This window comes from Manis pentadactyla, chromosome 2 (assembly GCF_030020395.1).
Source record: "Manis pentadactyla isolate mManPen7 chromosome 2, mManPen7.hap1, whole genome shotgun sequence".
NCBI classification, from domain to species: Eukaryota; Metazoa; Chordata; class Mammalia; order Pholidota; family Manidae; genus Manis; species Manis pentadactyla.
Window position 1 is genome coordinate 46,712,502 of NC_080020.1, and position 20,157 is coordinate 46,732,658.

The window sequence follows — 20,157 nt, forward strand, 5'->3', positions numbered from 1 at the left end:
GAATCCACCTGGATCAAGTTTCAGCAGAAATAGAATTTATTACAGCATATTAGGGAGCTCCCAGTATCTCTGAGCAGCCTGGGAACCAGGCTGAGAGGCTCTGCAGTGGGGACACAGCCCAAATATGCCACCCAGGGCAAGGTCCAGGGAGTGACATGGTGGCTAGTACCATGCAGAGCCACCACACAAACAGACCTGGGACTGTCCTGAATCCTCTGCTCCGGGGCTCTGCCACCTGTGTGCCTCCATGGGGACCTGCTGTATCTTTGAGCCATGGCTCTTCATCAGAGTCTGGCTGCTAGTACCTCTAACTCTGGTGAGCCTGGTCACGTGCCTGCACCTTAGTTCTGGGAAGCAGTTTCTGGCTCCTCTGGGCAGTCAGGGACCCAAAAGGAAGAAATTCTCCAAAGCTAAGAAGGGTGCTCAGAGATGCTGCACAAGCAGAAAAACATGCACTACAAGGAGATAAAGATTAATCATTTCAAAGTTCAGTTCATCATGCACCCCATCATCCAGACAGCATGTGAGCTGTGGCTTCTGTCATTAGGAGAATAACACCGTCAAGGGGTCTCCAGTGTGAAGAACCTATATGGGGCCTTCCCCCAAGGGTCCAGGTCCCCCAAAGTACACCTTAGCTCGGGTCCATATTGGTTTGCCACTAAGTTTACAGGCTTCTCATGGCCCACACGGGCCACTGGGCATGGTCAAGTATTGACTCAGTGCTTCCCTGGGTACCCTTCACTTCCTCCCCTTTCTCAGAAATGTGTGGGGTCCTAATCTACTCTAGACTCGGAGTGGGGAGGACATGAACATGATCTGGTCTCATTCTATGCAGTCTGAGACCTAATCTGGATCTCAACAAGAATCACAACCTTCTACCTTTGCAACCCATCCTGGAGGCAGGGGACACAGCTCATGTTGCTGGGTGAGACCTGCCCAGAGGTCAAGGGCAGGGCTACCCTGCCTGATTCTTTTTGTATGTGTAAGGTACAAGCCGTCTTTAGTGGAGGATCCAGTGCCTGGACTTGCCTAGAAACTCCCTTAGCCAGGTCTCTCAATTCATTAAGCACATTCTCTATTGTCCATGTTGCAGTGTTATTAAATTTCTACCTGTCCGTAACAGAAGTCCCCTTGCTTCCAGTTTCCAATACACTTTCCTTAAAATCCTCACCAGCATCCTCCTTCTGTCAATTTAATGTCCTTTAAACTTTCTCATTTTCTGCCAACTCCTCCTGGCTCCTGCCACCAGCCCCAATCCAAAACCACTCCCCCAGTTTTAGACTTAGGGCCCAGTGGCACCCCACTTCTGGTACCAAGCTTTATATTAGTTGTCTACTGCTGTGAAACAGATCACTCCAAGACTTAATGGCTTAAAATACAAGCAAGCATTGATTATCCTTCCCCGTTTGTGTGCGTCAGAATTCAGGGAGGCTTGGCTGGGTGGTCTGGCTCCAGTGGTCTCACTAGGTTGCAGTGAAGATATCCTCTGGCCAGCGGCCATCTGGGGGCTGGACTGGAGCTGGAGGACCCCTTTCCAAGGCAGCTCACTCAGGTGGCTGGCCAGGTGGTGCCGGCTGTGGCAAAGGCCTTGTCTCCTGTTCACATCGGCCTCTCCACAGGGCTGCTTGAGTGGCCTCACAGCATGGCAGCTGGCTTCCCCCGGAGCAGGCGATCTAAGAGCAAAGGTGGAAGTCGCAATGCCTGTGACTTAGCCGTGGATGCCACAGCCGTCCCTTCTGCCCTCCGCTGTGGTCACGCTGCTCAGCTCCCACTCAGTGTGAGAGGAGAACACACTGGAGCGTGGATGCCAGGACGTAGGGCCATCTTGGAGCCAGCCACCACACTTAGAGCAAAAAACCTTTCTTAACTATGAAAATAATTTATGTTACTTACAGGAATTTAGGAAAAGTCACATTAGCAAAAAGAATACAGTATAACCTACTGCATAAGAGCTCTCCTCAGAGAAAAAGCACTCTCAACATTTTGGGGTCTTTCTTACCAGTCTGAATTTTGACATTTTTACAGAAATTGCATAATATTGGACAAAATCATTCATGACCACTATTTTCTCATATCAGAGTACAGTCACAAAATATGCTTCTAGTGTATCTTTTTATATGGCAACATTATATTCCTGTAAGTGAATAAGATATAATTTTTTTACCCAATGCCCTATTGCTGGATATTTAAGTGTTCTTAAGTTTTTACATTATTAACAAGGTTGAAATGAGCATCTTTGTAGCTAAGTTTTGTCTGTATCCATGACGGTTCCCTTAGGATGGAAGTGGAATAGCAGCATCAATGGGTATGTGCATTTCAGAGTGCATTTGGTATCTATTACCAAACTGTCCTTCAAAGAGGTTGCCCCTGTTTATGCTTTCACAGTCTGAAATTGAGAAAGCCTCTTGGCCCCTTCCACAATCCTGATTATTATTATTATTAAAACTTGTGTTTGTTTGAGCAACAGGACAACAAGATAATATTTGCAGCATATGTAACTGACAAGGGACTAATATCCCATAATAGTAGAGCACCTACAAATCACAAAGAAAAACAGTCCAACAGTCCACTGGGAAAAGTGAAATAAATAAATGAGCACAAAGTTCACAGCATAAAAGTACAAATAGCTCATAAACATACAAAAAGATGTTTGTGTTCCCTGGTAATGAGGAAAATGCATGCTAAACCCACAATAAAATGTCATTGTATTACTCATTAAATTTGCAGAGAATAAAATAGATAAATAATATTTGCAATTGGCATGCAAACCCTGCCCTGCAGCCCCGGCAGACTTCTTGCCATTCCCACAACCATATCTCTGTATTGCTCCACAGGCCATCCCTTCTTCCCAGCACACCTTTGGTGGCAGCGAAGTGGGGGTGAGCATGTTCACACACAATGTGGCAGGGTTTGTGTAAATGTGACCTGTGCATATTCCACCTTGGCTCACTACCCTGGCAGAGCTCCAGCCACCTCTGCACAAGGTCCCTCTTGCAGCATCATTTGTACTCTGGATGCAGCTAGATCTGTATAAAAAGGGAGTGGTCAAAGACACTATGGCCCATCCGTAGCATGGACTGTGATGCCCTGGTTAAAACGAAGTATTCCAAATCATGACTGAGCATGTGTGCTCTGAAGACAGATGGCTAGGTTCATACCCCGACTTGGCCACCTTGCTTGCTGTGTAATCTTAGGCAAGTCATTTGATCTCTGTGTGTTGTGGTTTTTCCATCGGTCAAATGGAAGATAACAATAACCCCTACCTCATGGTATCATTGCGAACATAAAATGAAGTTAGTGTTATATATACATATATATCTTAAAATGATCCTCACATTTAATACATTAATGTTTATTTAATACATTAATGTATTTCCAGAAATATGTATATGTATATATACACATACAAACTGGGATGATATTTGTGTAAAGAATTTTGCCCCCAAACTCAAATCATTTCCACGGATACATTCACATGCATAGAAACAGTTCTGGGAAGGTCCACAGCAAATACGTAACCCTTGTTACTACAGGGAGGCAGGTGGGATGGAGGCGTTAGGGGGACTTTTAGTTAACTCTCAGTGGTTTGACTATTTAGTTTATGGCAATTAAAAAAAAAGAAAACAATGAACCACTGTAAAACAAACCCTGGGTGTATCCTACTCTCTGATTTCGTCCTGGCTGTTGTCAGGATTTAGTTGAAGAGGAAGCCATTCCCCTCTAACCCACGGCTTGAGCACCGATGCTCGTTTGGGGATTGCTTCCTTGCTTGGCATCTGGGCATCCACGGTGTGGGCGTCTTGTCCGCCTTGTGGGCTCCCCCACGCTAGTTCCTCCCACCTGCTCCCAGTGCGCCCTCTGGTGGTGGTAACGTGTGGTGCTGAGGGCCCATAATGTTCCGGGAAAAGCAGTTTTGCAAATTCTCACAGGGGCTCTGGCCTGGAACCCTGGGTCCAGTGCTTGTGGCTTCTCCATAGCTCTGGTTTCATGCGGGGCAAGAAGCCTTTCCTTTATTGTTTTCAAGTTGTCCCTATTAAGGGTTATCAGATTTAGCAACTAAACAGGACACCCAAGTACATTTGAATTTCAGTTAAATCACAGATACTTTTTTAGTATGAGTGTGTTGCATGACTGCACGAAACATATTTATATTAAAAATTCATTCACACTTTATCTGATTCAAATTGCTGCATTTTGTGTGTCCTGTGAGTGGGGGGGGGGCTCCAGTAGGCAAGGGGAGAGGAGGGAAGGAGGAGGAAGGTGAAGGAGCACACAGGATGGGAAGGGGTCAGGGGTCAGGTGAGTCGGCTGATGCAGGAGGTCTTAAAATGGCATCAGTTTTCCGTGCAGCTGAGGGTGTCAGCGTTCCCTGCTTTCGGGTAGTGCTGCACAATCCTATCTGCACCCAAATCACCTGGGAGCTTTGAAAGCCTGATGCCCCCAGCCATTCTGCCCCCAGCGATTCTGAGGTCATTGGTTTGGGGGAGGGGTAGGCTCAGTGTGTTTTTAAAGCCTCCAGACAATTCAAATTTGTGACTAAGGTTGAAGACCACTGCTCTATTCCTGGTCCTGCAGAGGGGTGTGTGTGTGTGTGTGTGTGTGTGTGTGTGTGTGTGTGTGTTCATACGTGTGTACCCCAGATGTCTTCAGTTTGCATATTCCCAAACTCCTCCTTCCCTAACCCCTGCTCCCTCTAATTACGGAGCCTGGAGCTTTTTCCCAAATGTTCCCAGATCCCCCAACCCTCACCCCTGGGGGCTTACACTTCGCTGGTCATTTCCTGCCTCTGATTTCCTGTCTCACTGAGCACTCAGTCCCAGTCCTGTCTTTCCCCCGGGACTGTCTTTTTCTTTCTGTCCATGTCCACTTAATGTTGGTGTTCACTGACCACCAGTACACAGCTGTCAAGTTGAGCAGATGTTTCCTGAAGGTCTGCAGTTAACAAAGTGTGTCATCCTTCAAATAAATTACTCTGCCCTGAAGTTCCCGGGTGGACTCCTGCAAACCCTGCTTCCTCCAGGGGTCAGCATGCAGCTGCTGGCTGAGTTCCAAACTGCTGTTCCTTTCTTAATCAGAACAAGTCAGCTTTTTTCTACGCATCTCTGCATGCCCAGGTAGTTGCAAGAGGGATGCGCACTTCCTGTGAAGAGCTGAGTGACTCTGCATTCCTCCCAGGCAAGCCAGCTCCAACTGCAGCCAGTGTTTAAAAAGGTAGCATCTCCGTCTTCCTTCAACAAGTGCAAACCTTCAGGAATTTTAGCAAGTCATCTTAATAGCTACAGGACCTTGCTGACTTTGGTGTAAACAGTCTGGCCAGAGAACCAAGGTCCTTGCATGAAACCTGACAGTCGGAGGGGGGTCCAGGTGGAAGGAAGGTAGCTGGTATATCAGCAGATATTCCTAAACACCTGGGTTTGGGCCACATCTGTCCTGTGGGGAGGACAGGAGGGAGGGAGGAAGGCAACAGGGAGAGAGCAAAGGAGGCTGACAGTTAAAACACAACCATATTGGTCCCCCTAAAGATAGAGCCTCCGGTCCCCAGGAGGGACTGAGAGAGAAACAGGAGGAGGAGTGCTGGTGCTGAGACAGGGACCGTGGGCTTAGACAGAGTAGGGAGGGGGCCTCCGGAAATAGCAAGGCTGGGTCTTTGCAGTCAGAGCAATGTAACTACACGCAAGGAAACCCCCCACCAAAACTCTGTGTTAAACATTAAGCACTAGAGTCATTCTTCAGTGAGATCAGTTAATATTCCTCAGATGTTTTCATTATGCTAATCATTTGTAATCACGTGTAAGATTCACCTTAGCATGCTAAAAGGCCCAGGCCTATGTGCTGTCTTTCCTCCTTCAGACCTGATGAGGTGATTTTGCAAGCTGGGCAACTTATTTATCATGCAGACCCAGCTGTAGAGAGCATAGTAAAAGGCAGGAAGGATTCCACCTTAAAGATAAGATTGCATTTTAACACCCAGGAAGTTTAAGAAGTAAGATTCTTAACTTACTCTTTAGCAAACAGACAATACCTCAGCCCACCTTGGGGACTGGGCAGGCAGCCTTGTTTGATATGCTCCTAGACCAAGAAGCCGGTATCCCAGGGAGAAATCAGAGCAGTAAATTTCTTGTGTTAAGTTAATTTTTAATATTCAGGGACCACTTAACAAGTCCACACCCCTAAGCCTTTTATCTGGTTCCCCCAAATCCTCAACTGCCTATAAAACCCCTAGACAACACACCGCCCTGGGTTCTCCTGTCCCCTCCTGGCGTGAGCCAGGAGCTCTGTCTGTCCTCTCACTGTATCTCTCAATAAAAGTCTCCCTGGCTCTCCCACCTTGACTGTTTGCTAAGTTCAGTCTTCGACTCTGCAAACAAGAACCCCAGCATCAGTGAGGCCAAGGCCAGGCCACCACTGCCCTCAGATCCCAGGTCCACAGGGAGGCAGCCACAGCTGGAGCGGACACCTTCCAGCCACATTGCCTGGGAAACCAAGTTTCCAATGTTCAGCTGCATTTACCCTTCTCCACGAGGGGACTTGTGCTGCTCTGTGTGCATCTAGGATTGAGCAGGGTCCTAATAAATGGACAGACATCTCATGGTTATGCACTGGAAGACTTACCAAGGTCATGCTATCAGCGTGGCTTGTCATTGTCATGTTGGCCTTGACCACCTGACTGAGGCAGCATTTATCAGGTTCCTCCTTTGCCAAGTTACCTTTTCCCCATTTCCGTATGTCCTCTTTGGAAGAAGGCACCCTGTGCAACCCACACTTATGCTCCCTTCCTTGAGGGTGGAGTAGCTACATAAATAATTTGGAATTCTTCCGTGTGGGAGATTGGAACCATTCCTTTAAAATCTGTTATCAGCTAAAAAGGGAGTCAGGTGGGAAAGAATGTTTCCAGGCCTGAATTGCTCTTTTCCCCTTTAGGGAGAAGAGGGGGTGGTGCCACCCAGGGAGAAGGCACAGAAGGAGGGCTTACCTGGCCTCACCTGTCCCCTCCTCCCCAGCACAGTGCAGGAGGGCTGGGGTGCTCCTGACTTCAGTGCTGCAGGCTCTCTCAGCTGTTGATCCATGCTGATTGACAAGCACTGGAATCTTGATATAATATGCTCATGATTTCCCAAAAATAGTGGAAAACTTTTCCTTCTCTTGCTCTGAGCAGATTGTTGTTGATTTTAAAGTTAAAGAGTGACAAAACTGTCCCAAGAGTGTCTCTCCTCCTTCCTCACATCTTTGAATGAGTGGCCAGCACTGAGCCATGTGCCTAGACCTCCTGGAATGACATTCTCTCCCCTGAAAGTTCCAGAATCACCTGGGCAGAGGAGATGGCACCCTCAGGGCTCAGGAGATGGGGCTCTTGGGACTCATGAGTGGACCGCAGGTCTGGGGTAATGCCACCAAGAATTTTTCCACTCTGTGATGAAAGGAAGGGCACTTCTGGATTGGGTGGTTTAATGAAAGGCAAACACAATTCAGAAAAAACAAGATCTGACTGCTAAATACAAAGGTTATTTTTAGAGGAGAGGACCAGCCATCTAATAAAATGCTGCAATTGCTAAAGTTTGGCTCCAAGGGAAACTTTACGGGCACTTAAGTGTCTGCCCTTTTGATTATGGAGATCACTTGCTGTGACTGTCTCGAGGAGTTCAGTGAGAGTCTGGCCAAGGTCATGCAGTCCCTGCCAATGGAGGTGGTGTCACCCAAGGGCTGAGGTTTGTTTCCAGAAAGATTGATGGTTCCATTTGTTATAGTCACATCATGCTTCCCCAGCACGCAGGCTGCAGGAGACATTGGATTCTGGGTTGTTCTGTCCTTGAGCTGCCTATAGACTCCCAGGCCTGTGATGCCAGTTTTTGGCTGAGGGCATGTGCTCTGTGCAAAAATCCATTGCAACTGGGCAGAAAATATTCTCTGATGGCTACCTGTGGATGAGGTAGGGTTGAGTGCAATTTTTCTATTCCTGAATTCTGATTTGAGAGGAGATGTCTAGATAAGCTATTGCTTTCCTAGCAGGTATTTGAAATGAGCTTTCAGACTCTCCCCAGGCTTGCTGCAGGCCTCCTACCCTCTTGCAGAGAGAAAGGCAGAGTGATAACAAAACTGGGTTGGAATTCTAGATCTACTACTTACTTGCTATTTGACCTTGGACATTTTATGAGAACTTCTCTGCCCCTCAGTTTTTCTAATTGCAGGAGGAATGCCATGAAACGATATCTTCAAAATGTCTGAAAAATAGCAATTGCAAAAAATAAAGAGAACAAATGGTGAAAAATATCCCCTTCTGACACAGAGCTCAAACTCTTGATTCTTTAAAGAACTAAAATATTTCACATTTCTACTGCTTTGTAAAACCTTTATTTTTTAGAGCAGTTTTAGATTCACAACAAAATTGAGAGGAAGGTACAGAGATTTTTCATACACTCCCCACCCTGCACATATTCACAGCCTCCTCCATTGTCAACATCAGTCAGCAGAGGGGTATGTTTGTCACCCAGGATGAACCTACACTGACACATGATAATCATCCACAGTCCACAGTTAACATTAGGATTCGCTCTTGGTGTTTGCACATCCTATGATTTTGGACAAATGTGTATTGACAGGGATCCATCATTATAATATCATACAGTATATTTTCACTGCCCTCGAAGTCCTGTGTGCTCTGCTTATTTATCCCCTCACCTGCAGTTCCTGGCAACCACTGATCTTTTTATTATCTCCATTGTTTTGCCTTTTCCAGACTGTCATATAGTTGGAATAATGCAGTATGTAGCCTTTTGGCTTCTTGCACTTAGTAATCTGCATTTAAGTTTCCTCCATGTATTTTCATGGCTTGATAGCTCATTTTTTTGAGTGCTGAATAATATTCCATTATCTGGATGTACCACAGTTTATTCATCCATTCATCTACTGAAGGACATCTTGGTTGCTTCCAAGCTTTAGCAATTGTGAATAAAGCTGCAGTAAACATCTGGGTGTAGGTTTTGGTGAGGCCATACGTTTTCAGCTCCTTTGGGTAAATACCAAGGAATGCTGTTGCTGAATTGTATGCTAAGAGTATATTTAGTTTTGTAAGAAACCACCAAGCTGCCCTCCAGAGGGGCTGTCCCATTTTGCATTCCCACCAGCAGTGGGTGAGAGTTCTGTTGCTCCCAATGACAGCATTTGGTGGTGTCCATGTTTTGGACTGTGGCTGTTCTAACAGGTGTGTAGTGGTATATTGTTTCAGACCACTATGTCTTTTAAAGCATCCATTTCAACAGATTGTTGATATGGTTTTTACAAATCCAAACATGGTAATTTACCTCAATTAGGCCTTAAACTGCCATGGCTTCTCAATTTTAAAGAGCATTTGAAACGTTTTATTTTATGAGAGAACCACTGAAGTCTTGCCCTACATTCTGTATTTAGGTGTGCTGGTGCTCATATGTACTGTGCATATATTAAAAGGGAAGCTGGTCTGAACAGCTGAGAAACTTTAATTCCTAAGTTGCTTAACAGCTGTGCAGATGCATTTGTTTCATGTGGAACGATAGCTTAGGGCGTGAATCTGCTCATATCTCTTTTATTCTAATTTATCACTTGGATCCTCCATCCCACTTAAATTCTATACTATAAAGTTTAATATCTTGCTTTTGAAATTTCTTAAACACCCCAGGGCCTTAGTTCTGTTTCTGAAATACCAGAAATACCAGATGCAGAGAGAACTGGAGTCTGCAGCCTGCTTTTGCATTTGTCTGTCTGCACCACAGGGTGACTGTTGAACACCAGTTGGGCGGGGGCCCCCAGACTTGGAAGAACCGCTGCGGGGAGGCCCTTGCTTCTCCTTATCTCCTCTTCCTGAAGTGGTGTCCCACACTTGGGCTCGGAAGTTGGCTCCTTGGTTTGTATTCCTACATTATTCCCACAAGTGAAACCCTGAGCAGCATTCACCAGCTTCCAGGTATTGAGCCTGAATCGTTCACCACCTAGACTCATAGGTTTTTCTTGGTAAGCATTATTTCTGCATCTATATACCATGTTCAAAAGTGAGTTCCCCCAAAGCAGAGCTGACACCTTGTTAGTGATGCCAGGGCCTGGCTTCCAGAGGCTCAGATGCCATGTGTGTGGAATGAACGAGTGGGCGCTACCTTTGGTCTCTGCCAACTTCCTTGGCAAGACCTGCAGGCCTGTCCCCTGCTCTCTGGTGGGGACAGTTCTCCATGCCCTGACTGGGCTCCAAGCTCCCAGCTCCCCCCTGGGAATGGTGCTTTTCTAGTCACTTCCATTTTTATCTTCACCCTAGAGCTTCTGACAAGCTCCGCTCTGTGCTTTTCCCTAGCAACACAAAACGTTCACAGCTTGGCATTTAAAATTACCCCTTCAGGTTATTTCTCCTTAAACAGAAAGAAAGCAAAGTGCCTCAAGTGCCGAGACTAACTGGGGACACCTCACCCCACCAGAGATGTTACTGACCAAGGCCTGATGTCAATCTCTTGTGTAAAACAACTGTAGGTTAAGAGTTTGTGTAAATGCATCCACCCACATTTTATATCAGTTTGGTCAGATTCTAGTTTAGCAAACACGTAATTTTAAAGGTACACAAACAAACTGAGACAGCTACAGAGGTATAAGTATATGTAGTATATAATATATATTATATAATATGTATTTATATACAGTAATATATAATACACAAATATACATTATATATAAATTATATAAATATATATAAATTACATAACTAACAATATAATAATGTAATAAATAATATATTATATATTAGATATGATATAGCATACATAATAAATTATATAAATATATGTATAAAATACATATACATATAAAATATATTTATAACATGTATACTTTATATATTTATATAAGTATTATATATTTAACGAATACTTATTTGGAACTCATTTTGTGCCAGTAAATGTTCTGAGAATGTTGCAAATACTGACTCATTGCCTCCTCGTGTCCCCTACGAGGTAGGCGCTATTCGCATCCCCATATTACAGATGGGAAAGCTGAGAGGCAGAAGAATGAAGTAACTCAACTTAAGAACACACAGCTGGTGGGGAGCAGTCTAGATCCTGAATCCAAGCAGTGTGGCCCCAAGGTCCGTGCTTTTAACACCTACACGGTGCTCCTAGAACTTCAGGGGGTGTAAGAAACAATCGATTTGTTTACCTGTGTGTCCGTCCACTGATCTCCAGTGCTCTGCCAGGTCTGCTCGGGGCGCTGGCCACACAGAGGGGATGGCATTACCCTGCCCTCTCCCCATGGTCACCACCATGCACATGGGCTGAGTGGAGCATCAGCATCGCAGCCCCAGGAATACACTCAGCCCTGCCTCTTAAGAGTGGTATGATCCTTGGGCATGTTACTTAACCTCTAGTCTTTGTTTCTTCAGTTGTAAAATGAGAATCTGGCCTCCATCCCTACTGGGTGGTTTGAAGGTGGAATGGGTTAGCGCTTGCCGAGCAGCGTGGGGTACTGATGCATGCTCAGTCCACTCCTCCTCCTCCAGGGAAACATTTCCCACTCTAACCCTTGTTTCTATACCCATTTGCAGAGACGTTCAACAGATGTGCTCTGTTTCCTTGGGGTGTTGGAGTGTGTTTGTGCTGGTGAAGGAAGGGTGAGGGCAGAGCCTGAGAAGCTGAGGGTTGACTCCAGGGCGGAAAGCAGTGAGTTTTAGCGTGCAGCAGGGGTGAAGGCTGAGGTTTGGAGGCTGACTTGGATTCTGATTCTAGTTGTCCCTCGCCAGCTCTGTGATTTGAGACTCAGTCCCTTCGTCTGTGATGGCACCGATCCCATTGGGCTGCCGAAGGTGTTCATGAGACGGTGCGCTTAAGGTGCCTGGGGCGAGCTCTACCGCCAGTCCTGCTGCTGTGGTCACACCTGGGACCCAGGCAAGCGGGAGCACCGGGTGCTCGCTGTGGGGAGGTGATAGCTCAGTTGAAAGAAGAGCAAAGAGCCCAGGGCAGCGTGATGGCACGGCCCAGCTGGTGGTGGGCGAAACAGAAGCCTGGGAGGCGGCGTGGATGCCCTCTGGTTTCAGCACCCTGCTTGCTGCTCTTCCTGGCCAAGGGTCTTTCCAGGCCTGCCCTATCCCTGGGCTTGGCTCTTATTTGCATTAAACCAGGCTGCCACCCTCCAGCTGACCTCCTGTGAGGGTGGCAGCCTCCGGGGCCACCAGGGAGAGGGTGTTTACTTCCATCGCTTCCGTCTGTTTATAATGGTGGCACCAATGAGACCAACGTTGTGGTTGAGCTGGGTGGCTGCCCCACAAAGATGGCTTTCAGGCCGCACCTGGGTGGAAAACTGGGAACAAAAAGTGAGACAGAGGGCAAGGTCAGGCCAGGATTCGGGGCTGGCAGAGAGTGTAACTGACCGGTAATAATAGTAACAGCCACTGTTATTTAAGTCCCTACTCCATCCTGGCCAGGCTGCTTCACAGCTCTGAGCCCCTGTTTCTCCATCTGTAAAATGATAATGGCCACTCTGCATTCTGGCTGTTTCAGTGGCCAGAGGAGGCGTAAACAGCAGCTACACCCTTCCTGCCGCTGCAGTAGCCACATCGAGACCGAGCGGGCACCCACTCTGTGCCCTGTGCAGGCCAGTGCTCTCAGGCACCGTCTCGTTTGATAAATGATGGAAGAGGTGAGCTAAGTGACCGTGTTTCCAGGGCTGCTCCCCTCCACCATTTCCTCCTCCCATCCTTCCTCTGTCCCCACGGAGCTGGCCGTGGACAGGTCACACCTCAGTGCCTACAGAACGAGAAAAGCTGCTGGATGACAGAGGCAGGGCTTGGGTAGGGCAGCCCTGTCCCTGAGGACATGGCTGGCACTGCTTACGGACGGATGAGCCAGCGTGCATGGTCAGTGCCACCGCAGGGCACTCATGGTCCTCAGGGCAGCTGCCGGGATCCCAGCACCTCCCGTTTCCATCTCTTACAAGAGCCCTCTGCAGACCTGCAGAAGGCCCACTCCTGCCTCCCTGCACTCCACTCTGGGGCTGATCCTGCCAACGGGACCCCTCTTGCCTTGGGGATGGAGCCCTGGTGGAACCGGTCAACTTTCAGGACCCTCCTTGGGCCACAGGGCCAGCAGGGTGGCACTGGTCTCCACTCACAGGTCCACTGTCCTTGCTCATCGCCTTCTCTGACCATCTCATGAGATTGGAGAGGTCACAGTACAACCTCAGGACCCTGGACATCCTCTTTCTCTTTCTTCTCTGCTTAGGAGGCAAGTGAAGAGAACAAGGCCTGCTTGTGCCGGTCCAGGAAGGGCCCTCTCGGTTTCCCACACTGGCCCCCCTCTCCTGTGGCTGCCCAGTGCGGGGCTTTCTCTGGCCTGACATGTCCTGACAGGCTCCCAGACTCAGTCTGGCTTCACTATGGGTCTGGGATCCATGTGCCTTTCTTGCTGTCCTTATTTCTCCTTCTCTTCTTCTGCCTCAGGTGGGAGAGGCCTTGCATCTCACTGGTAAGTCCCAGTATTGGGGTTGAGGCCCAGGGAAACAGGCAGAGCTGGCCTTCTTAAGGCTGGCTTTGCTTCAAGGCCTTATCATCCTGGCACTGACTCGGGCAAACATAGCCCCTGGGTGGTCCAACTTGTCTTCCTGGAGCACTGTGTCAGGATTTGGGCCCAAGGATCCTTGGATGGTAAAGGACTACTTTATCTTCCTCGGGGACTCGTGGGGAGGTGGGGACTAGGCCAAGGCAGGACAGAAGTGGTCCTGGGTCTCCAGGTCAGAAGGGATGCATTTCACAGCTGCAGACCACAGGGAGATGTGGAATGACGTGCACAGCAGTCCTTTCATGGTGATTTCACCCCTTAATGTTTGCTGTGTTTTCACTCACCTGTGCCCATGTGTTCATAGACTTGTGCTTGGAATGGAAACCAGGAAACTCCTAGCTTATTAATAATCTATGGAACAAAATAAGTTTCTGTTGGTTTCCACACCTTGTGAAGCTGGCTGCCAGAACTTTCACCAAATCTGGTGGCAATGTTTGAGGAGGTCTAGCTTGTCAACAGGCATTAGAAAGATAGGCGGCCTGCAACCAGATGCCTGATGCTGAGCCACAGGCATGAGACACAAAAGGCAGACAGGGCATGGGGTAGAGATGATAAGGAAGCACAAACAGAGAGAAAGTGAGGGACTAGCTTGCCTCCCAAGCCTGTGCCGTCTCTGTTGTCTCACACAGTCAGGAGTAACCCTACTGCTTCCTCCTGTAGCCACGCTCCATCCGGCAGGCGCTGCCACATGGTGTTGATTCACAGCTTCAGCCTCTTAAGCTCTTCCCTGTTACCACACCCCAGCCAGCTCCTTCTCAGGAAGTTGTTGTCAGTTCATACAGTGTGACCTCAAAGTAGGGATCTGGTCAGAGGCTTCCAGATAGTTACTGAGCTGCTAGGTAAGCATCCATGGAGGTGGGAGCAGGGGGCCTAGACCAGCATGGGGTGTCAGAGCCAGGATGCGTGAAGGGACATCTGTGTGGGATGGGGGTGGAGGCGGTGATGGAAGACTGGTTCTGTGTAGAAGTTGATGGATCCGATGTAAATGTATTAAGGATAATGGGAGAGTGGTAGGAAAGGAATTACAGTTAAAGGGAAGAAACTAGGATGCATCGCAAGAGGGCCTCGGAGCAGCGGCACATTTAGCACCCAGATTTGATCTCTAAACGCCAAAGGAATCAAGGCTCCCTGGAAAAATGGCAGCGTCCAAGGCAGGGGGTGTGGTGGGGGTGGGGGTGGGGGTGGGGGCAGTACACAACAAGCTGAAGCATCTCCTTGTGCCAGAAAGTAAGGAACTGTTCAAAGGGAGATGGAGAAATGGCAAGCAGACACAGAAGCCAGGCCGAATCTGGGACAAGCTGAACATCAAAAGATGTTATAGTGATAACGCTCGATTATGGAACCCATTGAATAAATCAGGACTCCATGGGTCCATACAGAGGGAAATAAATAAGTGAATAAATAAATGGGGTAAGAGAAAGCTTTTTGTTATAGTAGGATGCCAACTTATAAATGTAGAAGCAGTGATGGAATTAGAATATCACCCCTTGGCCATTGTCATCATGATAACTTAGTTCAACTAAGAAATATCACTGGGTGTGAACATTTGATGAAGAGCAGAATATTTAAAGTCTTAAAGTATCCCCCACAAAATACTAATTTATTACAAAGGGGCAAAAGAGTAATCTGGCAGGTGCCTCTTTAATCAAGTGACCAAAGTCAACATCATCCATGAAGGGACAAATCCAAGTCATGCACCTAATAGGGTGCTTTAGAAAGAATGCAGCTTCACTTCCGTGATATTCCTGCCAAAGATGCAGAATCTGAACCCCATCTTGGTTCATTAGGTAACTCCAATTTAAGGGATATTGTACAAAAAGTCTGGTCTGTGGTCTTTAAAAGGAACTATTCCAGAGTGAGGAAGACAAAGGAGTTGAGACAACTGAATGCCACATGGGACTGCACTGAATCCTTTTGCTATAGTCGGGACACCTGGCAGAACTTCACTGGGTTCTGAGGACTAGATGGTAATTTCATGTGAATTTCCTGATGCTTTTATGCTGGTCTCTGTAGGATTACCTGTTGAAGTACTTGGGGGGTGATAAGGCTTTGGCTCAACAACTGCTCTCAAGTTGTTCAGGAGAAAGAGTTATTTGTACTCTTCAAGCAACTTTTCTGTAACTTTGAAATTACTTCAGAGGAAAAAGGTGAAAGTTTAAAAAAGTTATTAAACATTTACTAAGAGTCAGGCCTTTGTTCAGTGTTGTAGTTAAAAGCGAAGCTTTGCAAAATGTGTACACGTGCCATGGAATACTATTCAGCTTTGAAAAGGAAGGCCATTCAGACACGTGCTACAACATGGACGAGCCTTGAGGACATGGAGCTAAGTGAAATAAACCAGCCACAGAAGGACAAATACTGTCTGATTCCACTCCTGTGAGGTTCCTAGAGTCGTCACATTTATCAGCAGAAAGTAGAATGGAGGTTGCCAGGGGCCGTGGGGAGAGGCAATGTGGAGGTAGTATTTAGTGAGTATGGAGTTTCAGTTTGGGAAACACGTAAAAGTCCTGGAGCTGGATGGTGGCGATGGTTGCACAGCATTGTGAATGTATGAAATGCCAGTGAACTGTATGCCTAAAAATGGTTAAGATGGTCAATTTTATGTTATGTGTATTTTAGCTCAAAAAATTGGGGAAAAATAACAAGGCTTTTGAGGTGAACTGAGCAGGTTGGGCTCTCAGCTCTGACATTTGTCACGCATGATCTCAGGTGAGCACCTGTTTGTCAGTGGGGACAATGGCGCTGTGCTCATAGTGCAGAACAGGAGACCCTATAGGGAAGCCGTTCACTGTAGTGGCTGCAGAGTACAGCACCTGGTAAGCACTCAAAACAGGCAAACTCCTCTTACTGTGCTCGCTGCACATCACTGACTCCAGAACTCTGGAAGGTGGCTGTCATTCTCCCTGTTGCTTCACTCTCACCCCTAAGACCTGCTGGCACTCAAAGCTCCCAAGCCTGCTATCTTCTTCTTTTTAGGAAGCTCTTCTGGGGACAGTTGGAGGTGGTGCACCTCCCAGCTAAAGACAGATCTAAGAATTTTAATGCTTAAATATGCAGACCATCTCTGGAGGGGTAGGTATGGATCTGGTAATAGCAGTTGCTCCTGGGGAGGGTGTCTGGGAGACTGGAGGGACACTGGTGGGAAACTTCTCCCTGTTAAACCCATTATCGGCCTGTCAGTTTGCAAACTTTGCCCTGTGATATACATTTGAGTGAGGGGAGTAGAGGTTGACTAGGGCTAAGGGGTGTGTGCTGAGATGTAGTAGGAGGTCAAGGTGATTTGATTTGGCCTCCATTTGGAATGAAGGGTTTAGACCCCAGAGACTGACAAGTACGAACCTGCTCTGTTAAGCAATAGGGAGGCAGAGCAGCAAAGGGGAGGAAATCGTGGGCTTTGAATTCAGAGGCTTGGGTTCAAACCTTGATGCCCCACTTAATAGTTGTACGTGAGTAAATTGCTTCACCTGAGTCTCAGTTTCCTCATCCAGAAAATGGAGAATATATGCTGGCTAACAAGGTCATGAGAATTAAATGAAACGATGCATAAAAGTGTCTGCCGGCTGGTAGGTGCCTAGTTCATCTACTTCTTCCTTCAAAGGTTTGTGAGGAAGATGCTTGGTGAGAGCAGAGTTTCAGGAAGGATGGCCAAGTGGTAGTCTGGGGACGAGTCAGCACGACTGGCTAATCTCAGGCCGTGTGACTGATTTGGGAGGACAGGTAATTATTACCACGTGGCCTTGCAGCCAAGCCCATCCCTGGTAACAAGACCATAAAAGTTGACCTCCAGTCTCCTCCACAGGTAAGGTGATGGGCAGCGTGCAGGGCACAGTGCCAGTGAATGTGTGGCTATGCCAGCTTTCCTGTCTGCTTCCCACCCTGTCTCGGCAACCTTAGGGTGGCCAAGAGAGGCAGGGCCTGGCCCCCTACCAGTGCTGATCCAACACAGTTTTCAAACCCAAACTTCAGTGCCAGCCTCAGGCACAGGCCAGGCCCTGACCTTTGCTGGGTCCCAACAGGCATTTCTCCTCTACCTTTAATAGCCAATGAAAGCCCTCTGCAGAATTCTTGGCAATGTTCTGAACTGCTTAGGAAACTCATCTTCAGAAGACACTTACAGCTTTTGAAAGCTTAGGAGATCTAAGTTACATGCAGACACAGATCTAAGTCAATACGTCCAAAAGCGAAGTCCTTGCAAGGGACTAATGGAAGAACTGCGAAAAAATGGTCTTGCCCCTAAAACGCTGTTAGAAGAGACACGTTCATCCACTATCATAATTAAACTGTCGCTACCAGTCCACATCAGCATCTTTCCAAAAAGGTTTCCTGAAGCGTCATGATGTTTAGTGTCCATCAGAATCACCTGGAGGGTTTGTGGGCACCGCCTCCCCCAAACCGCCCAGTCTCTGAATCAGGTCTGGATGGGCGCAGCATGTCTAACAGTTCCAGGGTGATGCTGACGCTGAGGCTCCTGGCGGAGAATTACACTTTCAGAAGCACTGCTGTATTGGATCCCTTAGTATTTATTCAGCTGATGCTGCTTGTGATGAAGACTGCATGGGACCCCTAAACCCCTTGCAGAATAAATAGAAGCTAAGCTTAAATGGCAGAAATGGTATTTTAAAATGCCTGAAAATCTATTAAGAGGAGCCACAAACTTCTCTATAAGCCAAGAAAGAGAGTCATGACTGCGTGGAGAAGGTGGATAATAACAATCAAGCATTTAGCCCAGTAACTAGAAAAAATGCCAGGAGCAAGGGTCTCCACTAACAATTGTATTAGTTGTAACGCAGGTTGTGACTAATTAATGCAATTGATTTTATTAATAGCTACTGAGGATAGTTCTGCACTTAACTGGGCTTTTGCAAATGGCATTCATTTTTCCAACTATAGGGAAAAAAGCCTTAGGTCTGTGACAACTAGGTTCTTGTGTGGGAATGAACACAGCGAGGGTGCTTAGGGGCAATGTTATTTCCGATGGCTTGTTTCCTCAGGGAGGAATTTTTCTAGGCTCTGCATGACTAGCCCAATACCCTGCAGCATAAGGACTCTTGAAAATGCAAATGGCTTAGCAGATGACCCCCTCCAGAGGGGAGAGAGGCTCTCACCCACCTGGCCTGCTAACGCTGTGTTGACCCTTCTCTCCAGCCTTTCAATGCAACCATGTTTAACCAAGGGGAGACGGGCACTTCTCCCCTTTCAGTGTGGCTCAGCTAAGAGCCATATTCCGTCCTAACAGCAGTGATGTTTTGTTACCTCTGACTTCATTTGAGGTGTCTTAGTGGATATTAACACAATGATAGAAAAGCATGCTGATTAACATTCTGTGAAAATTAGGGTGTTCTCATCAATTGGTACATCCTTCTCTAGTAATGGGAAAAGCAAAGTAAGAGAACTGAGATGGACCAAAAATTGCCTGCCCCAAACGATCCAGTATGTGGTCAGCTGGGCACTCAGGGGCAGAAAGGAGGCAGCTTTCTCTGGGCTTTGCTCTGGCAACTCTGGGGAAGGGAGCTGCCCACTGAAGGCTCATTGTCTTGTGTGGATAAAATGAGAGTTCCTGTGGCCAGGATTCTCACCTAGCTGTGGTTGACTAGCTCACTGCACACCAGTGGGCACTACATGGCTGTTGACTCTATATGAGCTCTGTCCAGTGCTCTGGGTGCGACACGGTGGCAGGGCTGCAAGGCCACAGGAGAGCAGAGGCTGGAGTGGTGGCAGCACCAAGGACAGAGGCCCAGAGGACGGCTGTGCGGGACAACTGTGCAGAGAGGCCTGGAGGACAGCTGTGTGGACAGAGGGTCCCAGAGGCAGAGACTGGCTTGCTGCATGCAAACTCGCTCTGAGTGAACAGGATTTTAGTGACTGACCTGCCACCTGGAAATAAAGTTGGGTATAACCCTTTCATCCCAAGAACGTTTTGCTGTCATTTTCTTTGGTCACATTGAATCCATAGCAAACTTGCCCGGGGCTGAAACCCACTGACAAGACATCTTGAGAGAACACCAGTTTGAGAAGCCTCTTTGCAAAACATGGGACTGGTTTACTCCACATTTACCTGTTAAGCCAGGTGGACAGGACTTGGAGGGCCCCTTCACAGGCACTGAGGACTTTGGTGTGGAATCCCCAAGTGAAAAGGACCTGTCTCGGTTGGAAATGGAATTATGCCCTTCTGGAGGTGGGAAGCAAAACACAGCTCAGATTAACCACCACGTGCCCTAAACACGGGGCCAGCTTGCTTTAAAATGAGGGTGCATGCTGCCCAAATGCCTCACTGAATGGCATGGCAGTCCTAATCTAAGGGTATCGATGGTTAAGGTGGAAGTGGTTCATTTAACAGGGAACCAATTAACCGGTTAAAGTTTATTAGATTAACAATATCCAGTAGTAGACTCCACTAAGAACCAAATAGTCTTATTTTGAAGTAACTAACGTTCAGTATCATTCAAGGCTCGCCATCTGATGTTGGCTGAGGGTTGGCTGCATCAGCCTCACCTGGTGCTTGTTAGACACATACTTGGGTCCTTAGAATATGCATTTTTCCAAGACTCCCAGGTGATACTTTCGCACATTCAAGTTTGAGGAACAATGATATAACATA